Source organism: Chelonia mydas, chromosome 7, assembly GCF_015237465.2.
Source record: "Chelonia mydas isolate rCheMyd1 chromosome 7, rCheMyd1.pri.v2, whole genome shotgun sequence".
In the NCBI taxonomy this organism is placed as follows: Eukaryota; Metazoa; Chordata; order Testudines; family Cheloniidae; genus Chelonia; species Chelonia mydas.
The window spans coordinates 44,971,790-44,988,330 of NC_057853.1; the positions used below are offsets into that span (position 1 = coordinate 44,971,790).

Sequence of the window (16,541 nt, forward strand, 5' to 3'; positions counted from 1 at the left end):
CTGGTGTTCGCAGGGTCTGTGTGTGCTAGAGACAGAAACAGATAGTGTATTTTTAATCCTGTTTATCTTGCTCTACCTTCTTCTTGCAGGTGATATCAAAATCCACAACAAAGAAACCAGACACAACCCAGCATTTTGGGGGTGGGAAACTACTGAGGAGACAAAAGGAAATCCAGGAACATTACATGGGGAGAGGGAACTGATTCCAAACTGCCTCCCTAATTGGCTGATTGCTGCTGTTTGAATTAAGATGACAGTTTTCGTTTTTTAACATTCAAATCACCTAGTGCCGGGATGTCAGGCATACAGCCATGAGCCAAATCCAGCCAGATAGTTGTGTTTATGTGGCCAGCACAATATAATCAGATTGTGCATAACCTGATCTTTTTTTTTGTTTAAGTTTCTAGCCCTCATGGTCACGAGCAAGACCTTCCAATTGTCAAATGAGTGTAACTGATGTAATGCTGTCTGGCCAAGCCTGTGGACAACCTGAACAATTACTCAGAAGTGTGAAATAGATTGTCTCCCATTCATCTCATTGGAATGTCAACTTTAAAACCAAGAGATGGCATTTGAGTGTCAACATAATGCATTTAATTACTTATTCATGAGCAGATAGAATGGGGAAACAGGTGGGAGTGAAGACCATAAGGAAGTAGGAGATAGGAGTTACTGGAGAAAACGAAATCCAAAGGAGATGTATGAATGAAGGGACTATAAGGAAGGAAAACTAACTAAAAGGTGGAAAGGTGGTGTTCCTAGAGGAGAGGGTATTTTTCACTGATGCTGAATGTGACAATAAGCTACTGAACAAATAATAGTATTAACTAAAAGTATAGTCACTAAATAAAGGCCAGCCAGGCCCTTATAGACTTGTTGAGCCGCAGTCTAGCGACTAGATTGACTCCTGTTCTCAGAGTCCTTAGCTCAAAAAACAAAACAAAAAAACCAAAAAAAAAACAAAAACCCACCACCATGGAGAGATAACAAGGGTGTTGTACTTGTGGGGAATAAATACTTTACTTCAAAAGGCATTTGGCAGCAGACAGTTATATTGATTTAGATTTGTATCTCATTATTTTAGTTAGTTTTAAATAGATTTTTACTGTTCTTCATTAGTATGTAGTATACTTCATTGTGTATTTTTCCCTAGGATGTATATTGAAATCAGTTCCCCCTACCTATGAGACTGGTATCATTATTCCCATTTTACATATAGGGAAACTGAGGCACAGAAAGGTAAAATTACTTGCACAGTATTATGTAGCAAAGGCAGAACCAGAGTAGAACCCAGAAGCCCTGATTCATTGTTCCTTGCTCTCAGGCCAAAGTAAATGGGCACCGAATAAATAACATATACTGATACAGAATAATAGTTCTGTAAATATTGCTGGGAAGTTGAAACAAAATGTTTTAAAATGAGTCAGAGAAATGGAGTACTGTTCACTAAGGGTTCCAAGAAAGTGTGGTTATGCCCACGCCGACCAGCCACGGAGACATTACTATACAAGCAATAACATACTTCAAGAAGTCAGGATATACAGGAAAAGAAGACCTGGTGTTTAACTTTAGAGGGTGGTTAAGTCACTTGGTCTTCTGCATCATGTTTCACCATGCATAAAAGGCAATCTGTAACCCAGGTGTAAATGCCTACTATGTTACATGATTGCTTATGTACCCAATTGAAGGCATGCAGATACCATATGAGATGATCAACACCTTGCAGGATTGGGCTATCAGCTTGAGCTGGATGCTGTACCAGGCTGCTGAGGGGCTCCTTTGAAAGGTTCAAATGTAAATATAGATGTTTTTTATCTTTCAGGTACACATAGAAAATAAGGGCCTCACCTTATTGATATTATGAAAGAGGGAGAATTAAGAGTGTTGCAGTCCACTATAAGAGTAAGGAACCTCTGAAGAGAAAGTGAGCTGGAGGCCTGGTAATGTCCAAAATCCTCTCTCTAAAGTAAGGACTGTGGATTCCCTTATCCTAGTATGTAAGAAATTAGAAGCTGAAGAACAACATGAGAGGTTCCATTTCCCATCTTTTGGATGGGGTGTTTCATGCAGTGTTCACTCCTTAGCCGTGAGTTACAGAGGAAACTCTTCCCAGCCACAAAACAACAGTTGTATATTGTCTTTGCTATGGGGGTGACATTATATAGTAGGGGAAAGCATGAAAAGGATGGTTTGATAGTCTAGATGCCTCAACACTAACAAGCTCAGCCTTTGCTTTGGAGAGCTGAGGAGCTCCAGCGTATGCTTTTGCTATAATCAGTGAGATGAAAGAAAGCATATGGATCCTATGGCTTTTCCACAGAAAACCAAAAATGTTAAGATTTGGACATCTGGGGCCAGATTCCTCGTTGGCCCTCTGACCCCTTTGTACCATCGAGGCTGTAGCAAAAGGGTTGTATTTTAGGCAAAACTCCTCATGGGTCCCTGCACTGGTTTCAGAGCTGTGTCCACCAGTTCTGTTCCACCTCCACGAAGTTCAGGGCACAAATTGTTCCAGGGAAGAGGTAAGGAAGGAGCATGGCCAGGGCAGAATCTGTATCTCTACAGTAGTCCATAGTGATCACTGCAGTAGGGGCACAAGTTAGACGTAGCCTGCACTGGGGCCCAACACACTCCCACAGTCCTTGAATAGGAGAGCTGCAAGCCTCATCCCCTCTGTTCCCATGTCAGCACAGGGATGAATCTGGTCCCTAGAAGGTGCACTGCTAGGTATCAGGCGAGTTACAGTGTCCTGTATGGAAAATGTTATTGGAGTTCATAGGTTCTTTTTCAGTCATACTGCTGGTTTGTGCCTTCAAGGGGCTTGCACTTGCTTCCTCCTTTGGACCTGGCACAGGGGTAAGTACAGCAGCTCTGAATCCACCTACTGAAATATTTGAAGAGTGCCTTGAATGGAAGCCTACTTAAACCCCCTTATGGACCAGCAGCTAAACCCTCACTGGGAACATCAGGCACTGGGAATTTAGAATATAGTCAATTTTCATCATGGCAAAAGGTAACAATGGGGTGTCCTGGGGATTCTGTACTAAGACCTGTGTTGTATAATATATTTATTAATTATCTGGAAAAGGGGGTAAAGCAATGAAGTAGCAAAATCTGCAGATGACACAAAATTACTTGAGTGGTCAACACTGGAGAAGACTGAGGAACTTCAGATGGACTTATCCACACAAGGTAAATAGACAACATGATGCCAGATAAAATGCAAAGCTGACAAATGCAAAGTAATGCACGGTGGAGGAAATAATCTGAACTACTTGTACAATTTACTAGGATCTAAATTAACTATTAATTCGGGGAAAACATTTGAGCCTCAGTGTGAACATATCTGCTCAATGTGCAGCAGCAGTCAAAACAAACAAAATATTAGGATGTCTGAGGAAAATTTTTTAGAAAAATGATAAATATGAAATATCATTATATAAGTCAATTATATGCTTTCACCTAGATTGCTGTGTTCAGTTCAAGTCATCCCAACTACAAAAGATGCAGCATAAGAAGGGGTTCAGAGATGGACAATGCAAATTATTAGAGGTATGGAAATGCTCATGATTGAAAAGAATGAGGTTATCTCAGGAGATGAATAGGAGGCCATGATAAATGCTCTAGAGAGGGTAGACTGGGAACTTCTATTCACTCTTATAACACAAAAACTGAGAGCTATTGAATGAAATTGAAAGGTGGCAAATTCAAAACTGATGATGGGAAATTATTCTTCACACAACACAATTAGCCTGTGGAACGCTGTAGCACATTTCATTACTGTGGCGAAGACCCTAGGATTAAAAAAAAGAAGTCAACCTGTATATGGTTAACAAGAATATTCAGAGTTGTTATAGCAAATATTAAAAGAATAAACAATGGTTTGGGAAGGAAAATAAACATACTTTAGGGCACAAGCAAATCTCTAATTATTGGGGGGTTAAAAGGAGAATGTCAGGGCAAGTTATCCCATAACTGCCTATTGAAGGGTTTTTTGCACCTTCCTCTGAAGCATCTGGTGCTGGACACTGTAACAGAATACTGGCTAGATGAACTCTTGATGAGATCCAGAATGGCAATTCCTGTGTTCTAAAGAAGAGAGAGAGAAAGAAATACCAGGAGAAAAAACTAGAGGTTTTGGATTCACAACCAAGCAAAGAAAATGCAATACAGGGCTGCAGTCAATGTTGGTTTAAATTAATGTTAGATACACCTTAAACTTCCATTTGGTGGTGATGAAGTACCTCCCTACAGTTAAATTACTATAATTAGTTGTTTGTTTTCAGTATTCATGCATCTACAAAAGGCAAGGGGTAGTGGGGGAAGAAAAATTAGTGAAGCAAATCTATAACACTGCACATAGATCAAAAAACAGACTTATTGCAAAATCAGTACATCCAATATAGCAACACTGAACATGTATTTTGTAATAAAATAAGAATAGGGCCACTTCTGGCCCCTGCTATCCCTGTATGCAGTTGCAACAGCACATGGAACCACATAAGAGCCACCAGGAGCCAAGGAGAATTTCCCTTAGGCAGGAGCAGCATATAGCCAATGTACCCCTCATTTGCAAGCCCCAGCGGAGAGGGCAGTCCTAGAAGTGGAAAGGAGTGTGTCTATAGAATTGCATGTAGGGCTGTCGATTAGTTGTAGTTAACTCACGCTATTAACTAAAAAAAATTAATCACAATTAATCACACTGTTAAACAATAGAATACCAATTGAAATGAATATTTTTGGATGTTTTTCTACATTTTCAAATATACTGATTTCTATTACAAGACAGATTGCAAAGTGTACAGTGCTCACTTTATATTATTTTTTATTACAAATATTTGCATTGTAAAAATGAAAAACAAAGGAAATAGTATTTTTCAATTCACCTCATACAAGTATTGTAGTGAAAAGAAAAGGAGTACTTGTGGCACCTTAGAGACTAACCAATTTATTTGAGCATAAGCTTTCGTGAGCTACAGCTCACTTCATCGGATGCATACTGTGGAAAGTATAGAAGATCTTTTTATACACACAAAGCATGAAAAAAATGGATGTTTACCACTACAAAAGGTTTTCTCTCCCCCCACTCCACTCTCCTGCTGGTAATAGCTTATCTAAAGTGATAACTCTCCTTACAATGTGTATGATAATCTAGTTGGGCCATTTCCAGCACAAATCCAGGTTTTCAGATACAGACAGACATCATCTTCCTTTCCAAATGCAAACAGGTGGACATCGTACCAAAAGGACTGAAGGTAAAAAATCCATTACAATCTACGTACCACACAGACTATGCTGACAGCTTGTGCCACACGCTCTCAAAGAAACTGCGGAACCACCTGATCAACATCCTCTACAGCAAACAGGGAAAGATAAAGAATGAGCTCTCAAAAATGGATACTCTCATAAAAAACCAACCTTCCACACAAACTTCCTCGTGGCTGGACTTTACTAAAACTAGACAAGCCATTTACAACACACACTTTGCTTCTCTACAAAAGAAAAAGGACACTAAACTTTCTCAACTAGTACATGCCACAAGGGGCCACAGCAATGGTTCCCTCAACCCACCCAGCAATATTCTTAACCTATCCAACTATACTCTTAGCCCAGCAGAAGCAGCTGTCCTATCTCGGGGCCTCTCCTTCTGCTCCTCCACCCCCACGAACATGATACAGTTCTGTGGTGACCTAGAATCCTATTTTCGACGTCTCTGACTCAAGGAACATTTCCAACACACCTCTGAACAACATACTAATCCACAGAGACCTCCCTACCAACACTACAAAAAGAAGGATTCTAGGTGGACTCCTCCTGAAGGTCGAGACAGCAGACTGGACTTCTACATAGAGTGCTTCCGCCGACGTGCACGGGCTGAAATTGTGGAAAAGCAGCATCACTTGCCCCACAACCTCAGCCATGCAGAACACAATGCCATCCACAGCCTCAGAAACAACTCTGACATCATAATCAAAAAGGCTGACAAAGGAGGTGCTGTTGTCATCAGGAATAGGTCGGAATATGAACAAGAGGCTGCTCGGCAGCTCTCCAAAACCACTTTCTACAAGCCATTACCCTCTGATCCCACTGAGAGTTACCAAAAGAAACTACAGCATTTGCTCAAGAAACTCCCTGAAAAAGCACAAGATCAAATCCGCACAGACACACCCCTGGAACCCCGACCTGGGATATTCTATCTACTACCCAAGATCCATAAACCTGGAAATCCTGGGCGCCCCATCATCTCAGGCATTGGCACCCTGACAGCAGGATTGTCTGGCTATGTAGACTCCCTCCTCAGGCCCTACGCTACCAGCACTCCCAGCTACCTTCGAGACACCACTGACTTCCTGAGGAAACTACAATCCATCGGTGATCTTCCTGATAACACCATCCTGGCCACTATGGATGTAGGAGCCCTCTACACCAACATTCCACACAAAGATGGACTACAAGCCATCAAGAACACTATCCCCGATAATGTCACAGCAAACCTGGTGGCTGAACTTTGTGACTTTTTCCTTACCCATAACTATTTTACATTTGGGGACAATGTATACCTTCAAATCAGCGACACTGCTATGGGTACCCGCATGGCCCCACAGCATGCCAACATTTTTATGGCTGACTTAGAACAATGCTTCCTCAGCTCTCGTCCCCTAACGCCCCTACTCTACTTGTGCTATATTGATGACATGTTCATCATCTGGACCCATGGAAAAGAAGCCCTTGAGGAATTCCACCATGATTTCAACAATTTCCATCCCACCATCAACCTCAGCCTGGTCCAGTCCACACAAGAGATCCACTTCCTGGACACTACAGTGCTAATAAATGATGGTCACATAAACACCACCCTATACCGGAAACCTACTGACCGCTATTCCTACCTACATGCCTCCAGCTTTCACCCTGACCACACCACGCGATCCATTGTCTACAGCCAAGCTCTGCGATACAACCCCATTTGCTCCAACCCCTCAGACAGAGACAAATACCTACAAGATCTCTATCAAGCATTCTTACAACTACAGTACCCACCTGCGGAAGTGAAGAAACAGATTGACAGAGCCAGAAGAGTACCCAGAAGTCACCTACTACAGGACAGGCCTAACAAAGAAAATAACAGAACGCCACTAGCCGTCACCTTCAGCCCCCAACTAAAACCCCTCCAACGCATTATTAAGGATCTACAACCTATCCTGAAGGATGACCCACTCTCTCACAAATCTTGGGAGACAGGCCAGTCCTTGCCTACAGACAGTCCCCCAACCTGAAGCAAATACTCACCAGCAACCACATACCACACAACAGAACCACTAACCCAGGAACCTATTCTTGCAACAAAGCCCATTGCCAACTGTGCCCACATATCTATTCAGGGGACACCATCACAGGGCCTAATAACATCAGCCACACTATCAGAGGCTCGTTCACCTGCAAATCCACCAATGTGATATATGCCATCATGTGCCAGCAATGCCCCTCTGCCATGTACATTGGTCAAACTGGACAGTCTCTACGTAAAAGAATAAATGGACACAAATCAGATGTCAAGAATTATAACATTCATAAACCAGTCGGAGAACACTTCAATTTCTCTGGTCACGCGATTACAGACATGAAAGTTGCGATATTACAACAAAAAAACTTCAAAACCAGACTCCAGCGAGAGACTGTTGAATTGGAATTCATTTGCAAATTGGATACAATTAACTTAGGCTTGAATAGAGACTGGGAGTGGCTAAGTCATTATGCAAGGTAACCTATTTCCCCTTGCTTTTTTCTACCCCCCCTCCCCCTCAGACGTTCTTGTTAAACCCTGGATTTGTGCTGGAAATGGCCCACCTTGATTATCATACACATTGTAAGGAGAGTGATCACTTTAGATAAGCTGTTACCAACAGGAGAGTGGGTTTGGGGGGGGGGGGGGAGAAAATCGGAATGGACACATGTCCTCTGGAATGGTGACTGAAGCATGAAGGGACATATGAATCTTTAGCAGATGTGGCACGTAAATATCTTGTGACACCAGCTACAACAGTGCCATGTGAACACCTGTTCTCACTTTCAGGTGACATTGTAAACAAGAAGTGGGCATCATTATTTCCTGCAAATTGTAACCAGACTTGTTTGTCTGAGCGATTGACTGAAGTAGTATTAAGCGGACTTGTAGGCTCTAAAGTTTTACATTGTTTTATTTTTGAATGCAGGGTTTTTTTGTACATAATTCTACATTTGTAAGTTCGACTCTCATGATAAAGAAATTGCACTACAGTACTTGTATTAGATGAACTGAAAAATACTAATTCTTTTGTTTTTTACTGTGAATATATTTGTAATCAAAAATAAATATAAGGTGAGCACTGTACACTTTGTATTCTGTGTTGTAATTGAAATCAATATAGTTGAAAATGTAGAAAACATCCAAAAATATTTAAATAAATGGTATTCTATTATTAAGAGCGCGATTAATCACAATGAATTTTTTTAAGAGCGCGATTAATCGCAATTAATTTTTTTAATCGTTTGACAGCCCTAATTGAGGAATTCTGGGCTACAGTGCACCACACAGGTAGTTCTAGAGATGATGCTATAAGTTAGTGCAGCCCTAGGCTCTATCTTACTTCAGGAACTGTTTGACCCTTGCAGCAGTGCAGACTCAAAAGAGCACAAAGGTGGCACGAATCCATCTTTGCTCACACGCTTCTGCTCACCATGACCTGAGCCTTCTATGCTGTGTCTATCAGGAGGTACAGCGAGCTGGTAGTGACCCCTACATTTCGGCTGCCTAACCCTTTTCATTATAAAAGATTATTTCATTTGAGAAGGTCCTGTTGAAAATTCTACGAGATTAATCACTGTGAGGTCTGCCGCACCGCCTAGAGATGGCAGGGGTTCAGGCCATGAGACAGCAGTAGTGCCCCCTAAGGGCAAAGACAAATGAACCAACACCGAGAAAACCTTTGGTACCGGGTGCAACAAAGCTCTCATCTAGGGAACGCGCTGCACCTTCACAGCCATCGGTACCGACAACGTACAATGGACACATCTCTGTGGTACCGAGTTTGCCAATGGTACCATAAGAGTTCTGGTACCCTAGAGACCTGATGGGGAAGAACCACAATCCCCATTATTCGGAACCGAGGCCCTGGTACCGAACACATTCTGGTGCCCGGAATCACCCTCGGCTCTGGGCCATGTACCACCAATACCCCGGTCAACACTACCCTTACCTGGTGATGAGTCTGCCAGTGACCAAGAGGATGTCATTTCCTGGGCTTCTCATCATGGCCCACCATCACAATAAAAGGGTCCTCCTCAATTCCATTGAGCTAACCCATGATTTTGGTACAGGCCTCCGAGTGTACCCTACACCATCCATGTCCTTCACCCACAATGGCCATATTGGGATCTCTGGGAAATGTACAGATCCCATACTTCATGGGTATTTAGTGTCTCTCAGAGAGAGTCTACCAGATACTCTCCCACAGAATCACTGTCCAGAGCCCCTGAACCAGAGGAGACGGAAGCTTTTGAGGAACAGGAGGAAAGGTTCAAAAGGGAAGCTACCCCTCCAACAGACTTCTCATCTTCACCAGCTAAGGCTATAATCCTGCCCCCTCCTCCCCCCCCCACCCCCCATCACTAGCTGATGATTTCAAGAACTTCCAAGACATTACATAGAAGGTGATGAATAAGCCGCAAATTCCCTATAGGAAGTGGCAGCTACACATCACAAGCTGGTAGATTGTCTGCACACCTCCTCCTCATCCAGAATTGCCCTCCCAATTAATGAGGCGATTCTAGATCCTGCCAAAGTCATCTGGCGGACACCAGCCTCCATCAGATCGACCAGCAAGAGAGCTGACAAAAAAATACTACATCCCTCCCCAAGCAGACTTTCTATTTCAACATCCGCAACCCAACTCCATCATAGTGGATGCAGTTAATGCATGAGGCAAGCAACATCACGCCAAAGTCGACCCCATACAGTTGGGATTGGAAAAGGCTAGATCTCTTTGGAAGAAAGGCGTATTCATCAGAGTCACGAACTACCAAGCTGTCATGGCCAAATATGATTTTATTAAATTTGGGAAACTCAAGGTTCCAGGCAAGTGACCCTCCATATCAATCTTTTGGAGCTAAGGGCCATCAGGAACACCTGTACACACTTTCTGCCTTTCACCAAGAAAACCCACTCAAAGATCACAATGGACAATATGACCTATATATTTTACCTAATCACCAGGGGGTGCCAGATCTCCCTCCGTAAGCATGGAAGCACTCAAATTTTGGAACTTGTGCATCCATCACAATGTGCTCAGTTCAGCTGTCTATCTACCAGGGATACAGAACGTGACAGTCTACAGTCTCAGTCGTAATTTTTCTCACGACCATAAATGGGAACTCAACTTAGAGGTGCTTCAGGACATATTTGTCCTTTGGGGAAACGCAACTACAGATCTCTTCACTACTTACCAGAACAAGAATTGTCCTTGTTACTGCTTCAGGGCTGGCCTGAGGAAGCATTCACTTGGAGATGCCCTCATCCTCCCATGGCACAGGGACCTCTTGTATGCCCTTCCCCTGATTTCTTCTTCTATCCAAGGTCCAGTTGAAAATTCTACAAGGTAAAGCGAGAGTTATTCTGATTGCCCCCTCCTGGCCAAAACAAGTCTGGTTTTCTTACTTGACACAGATGGCAATATGTCCTCCAGTTCCATTTCGCCCCATTCCCCACCTGCTCTCTCAAAGTGACAGGCTGATCCTGCACCCCAACCTGCAGGTCCTCTGCCTCCAGGCTTGGCTTCTTCTTGGTTCCATAACTTAGAGGTAGACTGCTCTGACGAGGAGAAAGATGTGTTGCTGCACAGCCGAAAGTCAACCACTTGATGTACTTACCTGCACCTTGGCAGGGGGTTAGACTAGATGACCCTTGCGGCCCCTTCAGATCATATGGTTCTATGCCATCCCATAACTGGCAGTTCTACTAAAGTGCAGAAAAGGGAGTTCCTCTCCTGAATACCATGGAAGACTGACTAGAGCTCTTCAGTGCTTGCCTGAGGTTGTTACCTGCACACATTAAGGTACAGGTTAATTTAGGCATCCCCACCTTTTCCTAATTCATAGGGCTCCAGATGAAAAGCACCTACCCTGACCCAATTCGTAGGGCTGAGGGCCGCCCATACCCAATTCATAGGGCTCAGGGTGTAATTAACTTTGTCAATTTAAGTACCCACACCCTTTCCCAATACGTAGGGCTCCAGATGTATACTACTTCAGCAGGTGTGCAGGACCTTTTATCGGTGAAAGAGTCTTACACACTAAGATACTACATAACCTGTATTTATTAACAATTACCCCAAACAGAACGCACATGCTAGACATACAGTGCTCACCACTCCCAATAAGACAGATGAACTTTTCTTGATGGCCAGTCAGGATCAGGTCCACCTGGAGGACTCCAGTTTCTGCACGGTGTCATTGGCACAGTGTTGAGGTCTGGCAGCTCTGATCTTTGGGGCTCTGTCCTGGAGTTGGTTCCCAAAGAACTTCCTTTTGGACCCCAGTTTATATAGTGAAATTTAAGTCCTTTTTAGCTATACCTTAACCAATCATTATACTAAAATTTTACTAACCAATCCTAACATCATGTAACAAAATTCTCTAACCAATCCTACCCCACCACCTTAATTAATTTACACCTAGCAAAATTAATTATGTAACAGACAGAACCAATTAAAGAACCGGACAGAGACTATACAGATAAACAATCGGGAAATGGGACCATAATGACAAAACAATAAAGAAATGAGGATTTTGCAACCACAGCTATTGATAAGTGATTTCTTGACAGACAGGATGCTATCAAACTAAGTTTTCTTTAATCATCTTAAGATCTGTTTCTTTATCTGGTGACAGTGGGTGCCATTAGGATGGGGTCTCCGTCTTAACAGCCTGATATCACATTGTTTTAATGTAATTTAGATGGAATGTGAGGATGTGACTTCCTGCTTCTCAGCTAATGGCTGCTGCATGGCTGCTCTTTTAATCTGGCTGCAGACAAAGGTGTCAAGGCTAATTTCCTACCCTGGCACTTCGAGTGCAGAAGGTGGGGGCCCGCAAGGATTCTAAAAATTAATACTGGCCACTCCAGGCTTGCATTAAACTTCCAGGGTTACATCTTTTCTCTGGCCTTGGATTGATAGATGCTGCCACCACCCAAGTGCAGAACCCCTTTGAGAACTCAGAAAAGCACACTTGGGAATTCCTTCCTGTGGGGTACCCTCAAGCCCTTTACCCCCCCGGGGAAGAGCTGAGAAAGAAAAACAAAGGAAATCAGCTGTTGCCACCAGCTAATTAAACAACATGTGCACAAACCTCTTCAGACCCAAAAATCCAATTCTGTTCTTAAAAAAGGTAAATTTTATTAATAAAAAAGAAAGAAAATACATCTGGGAATTTAGGCTTTTGCTAGATTTAAAAAAAACAATTACAAGGAATAAGCATGAAGAATAGCTTTCTTGAGGTCCATCTTAAAGGTTACAAGCAAAACAAAAGCACCTGGGGCTAGCACAGAAGAATCCACAAGCCATAACGAAATAAAAGGAATAAACCTAATCGCGCCTTCCTAGACATTTCCTGATCTACTTACATATCTGGGGTTTTAAATTACTCTCTCAGCAATATTCACTCGTGGTGCCCAGGGGCCCAGCTCCACCAATGCTTGGGGCTGGGTCTCTCCCCTGGCCCCACCTGCTGACCCCCCCGCACCTCCCCTGAGTGTCCCCCGGCCCCCACTTGCTGCCCCTGCTCACCTCCCCCGGCGCCTGCAGCTCCCGCTGACTCTGCTCCGCCTGCTCCCCGCATCAACTGCTGCCGCAGGGTCCTAGTGCCCCCCATTCACTAATGGCAGGGCAGGCTGCCCTTACACTGACCTTCTGCCCTAGCCCTGAGCCTCTCCAATGCCCCAAACCCCTCAACCCCAGCCCCAGACAGAGCCCTCATCCCCCTGCACCCTAATCCTCTGTCCCAGCCCTGAACCCCTCCCACACCCCAAACCTCTCATCCTCAGCCCTCACCGCTGCACCCCCTCCTATCCCCAAACTCCTTCCCAGAGCCTGCACCCCCTCCCCACACACCCCCTCCTGCCCCCAAACTCCCTCCCAGCCTCCCTCTGCACCCCCTCCAATCCCCAAACTCCCTCCCGGAGCCTGCACCCCTCACCTCCTTCTACACCCCACCCCCAGCCCAGAGCCTGCACCCCCCACCCCCTCCTGCACCCCCGCACCCAGCACCCAAACTCCATCCCAGAGCCTGCACCCCAGACCCCCTCTCCCACCCAAACTCCCTCCCAGAGCCTGCACCCTGCACCCCTCCTGCACCCTAATCGTCACCCAGGACCTGCACCCCTGACCTCCTCCCCCCGCCCAACTCCCTCCCAGAGCCTTAGGCAGGTGGGGGACAGAGTTTGGGGGGGTGGGTTCTGGGCACCACCAAAATTTCTACAAACCTGCCATCCCTGATGGTGGTAGCTCAGGGTCCTGAGTATTGGAGACAGGCAGAGCCCCCAGCACGATCAGTCAGGAGATGGAGTCCCAGTGGCACTGATACAGAGTTTGGGTCCATGCATCAGAACACTTACTTGAACATAGGTAGGGGTTTTTGTAGAGAAACAACAATGGTTCAAGGGAGAACACTCGATTTGTTTGTGGGTAAACTGATGACTCAAGGGTTTTCATTAGGCTAAACAATAGGAGCTGATCACTCTTGGCTGTGAGTGGTGTTTTCTTCCAGGGAGCTCACAATGTAACAAGGCTGCTTCAGTATTTTGGATATCAATCAAGGATTCGCTACTAGAATTGGTCTGATAATTGCTGAGCTGGGTGTGTGCAGGCGTAGGTTCATTAACATCTGGAGCAGAGATCCCACATGATGCTGTGCTTCCCTGCTTTTCTGGTCCCAGAGCTCAGTGCGGTTCTCTGTTCTCCATTCTGTATGCAAATTGAGATGTCTCCCTGTGTCATCTTTCATACAGATGAGGCTAGGGGACTTGTCTCTGTTTTCCATTCTGTATGCTAATGGAGATGTCTGACTCGTCACCCTTGTCAGGAGGGGTCTAGGTGAGTCTCCCATCCGCCCTTCATTGCTCTCTGCAAGTCTTTTCTCTGATGGGTTTTGGTTTAAGCAGAGGCTTGTGGGGGGGGGGGGGGTCTTTCATGAGTCAGACAGGCTAGATACTGTGCCCTGGTTCCCTAAGAACACAGAGCTGACTGGTATCACCATGAACATTTCAGAGCCCAGTTCAACAAGGCAGGGGGAGGAGGAGGAAAGTGGGAGTGAGGGTGCTGAGGAGGAGGAAGACACCCCAGAATCCCTAGATGCATGCAGCCAGGAGCTGTTCGCAAGCCAGGAGGAAGGCAGCTGGTGCTTGGGGAAGGACAAACACCTGAGGAGGTCCCCAGTAAGCGGCTTTTATTTTGGGAAGGAAGTTATTCGGTGCGGGCTCTTGGGGCGAGGAGGGTTAGGGCTGCATGCATGCCTAGATGCGGAATAGGGCGTTGATGTGCTCTCTCACATCGCAGTAATCGGCCTCAGTGATCTTTTCAAAGGTCTCATCCAGAACTTGGGCAATGTGCTTGAGCAGGTTTCTTGGGAGAGCCCCTGTGGTCCTTGTCCCAGTCAGGCTAACTTGTCCGCGACACTGTGCCATGAGGGTTGGGGAGACCATTGCTGCACACAGGCAAGCTGCATATGGGCCAGGGCGGAAGTCGCATTTTAGTAGAAGACCCTCACTTGCTTCCCAGGTCACCCTCAGCAGCGAGATATCTTCCAGGACGAACTCCTGTGGAAAATGTGGGGCGAGTGTTCAGTATAGGGGCCCCTTGCAGCTGTTGGCTCTCCCCAAGGCACAGAAACCCAGAGGGCAGTAAAGCCATGAAACAATCAGTCCCCCTTGACCCTGTGCTTACTCACCATTTTGGGGCTCCCGTGGGTTATGTGCACTCACTTTGGGACAGGCAAATTATGCTATTGTGTAGACTGTGCTTGCCGTTAAGTACAGGGGAATCATTGCTTTGACTGGTTGGAACAATGCTGCGTCTGTTAAGTGTTGCATTTTGCCTTTACAGATGCAACCTTGAGATCTCAGCCGTCCATGTTATCACCAGCCAAAAGACTCCAAAGAATTAGGAAGAGGCCATGTAGAAGCAAAGAAGACATGCTGCATGAAGTAATGCAGCAGTCCCTTAATGAGAATCTAAAAGTGCAGGAGTGGAGGGAGAGTGAAAGGAGGATCCACCAGCAGAATGAGGAGCGCTGGGACAAACGCATGGAGCTCCGGCAGGAAAGCATGGATTGGCTGATAAGCATCACGGAGCGCCAAGTGGACTTGATCCGGCTTGCAGGTTCCTGAACAGGCCAGTCTTCCGAAAGATGCATGCGTCATGCACCTTTCTGGGCCAGCCTGCATTAATGTCAATGAAATGCCCACGGTGATCCACAAGTGCCTGGAGAACCATAGAGAAATACCCCTTCCGATTAACATACTCGGAGGCTAGGTTGGCTGATACCAGAATTGGAATATGTGTCCCATCTGTCGCCCCTCCGCAGTTAGGGAAACCCATTTGCGCAAAGCCAGCCACAATGTCATGCACATTACCTAGAGTCACGGTTCTTTTGAGCAGGAGGCGATTAATGGCCCTGCAAACTTGCATCAACATGATTCCAACGGTCAACTTTCCCACTCCAAACTGGTTCGCAACTGATCGGTAGCTGTCTGGAGTTGCCAGCTTCCAGATTGCAACAGCCACCTGCTTCTCCACTGTCAGGGCAGCTCTCAATCTCATGTCCTTGCGCCACAGGGTGGGCGTGAGCTCATTATACAGTCCCATGAAAGTGGCTTTTCTCATCTGAAAGTTCTGCAGCCACTGCTCCTCATTCCAGACTTCCATGACGATGTGATCCCACCACTCAGTGCTTGTTTCCCGAGCTCAAAAGTGGCGTTCCACTGTGGTGAGCATGTCCATGAATGCCACAAGCAATCTCGTGTCGTATGCATTACACGACTCAATATCATCGTCGGAGTCCTCATTGTCAGTTTGGATCTTAAGGAGTAACCCGACTGCCAAACGTGACGTGCTGGCGAGACTTGTCAGCATATTCCTCAGCAGTTCGGGCTCCATTCCCACAGACCGAAAGGGAAGACAGAGTGCACAGTACAAAAAATGTTGAAAGATGGCACGAAATGTGGACAGGGATTGCTGGGATGCGAACCGATGCATCATGGGGCGTTGGGACAGGACCCACAATGCCCCGCACCCCTCGCCCCCTTCCCACAAGCCACAGCGCCAGAATGGGAAGAGGTGCTCTGTGGGATAGCTGCCCATAATGCACCGCTCCCAGTTCCGCTGCAAGTGCTGCATATGTGGCCACGACAGCGCGCTTGCAGCTGTCAGTGTGGACAGACTGCAGTGCTTTCCCCACTGCGCTCTCCGAAGGCTGGTTTAACTCAAAGCGCTCTACATCTGCAAGTGTAG

The 16,541-nt window shown here is 45.5% G+C and overlaps 1 long non-coding RNA gene across 1 annotated transcript; it reads right to left on the reverse strand.

Annotated features, from left to right (window-relative positions):
- Nucleotides 1–71: 71 nt before the first annotated feature.
- LOC122466474 lies at nt 72–13,714 on the reverse strand. The gene is made up of 3 exons (XR_006291996.1): nt 13,517–13,714; nt 10,483–10,627; nt 72–4,089 (listed from the first exon to the last, which is right to left on the reverse strand). It is a non-coding gene; the product is annotated as an uncharacterized LOC122466474 (long non-coding RNA).
- Between the last annotated feature and the right edge of the window lie 2,827 nt (nt 13,715–16,541).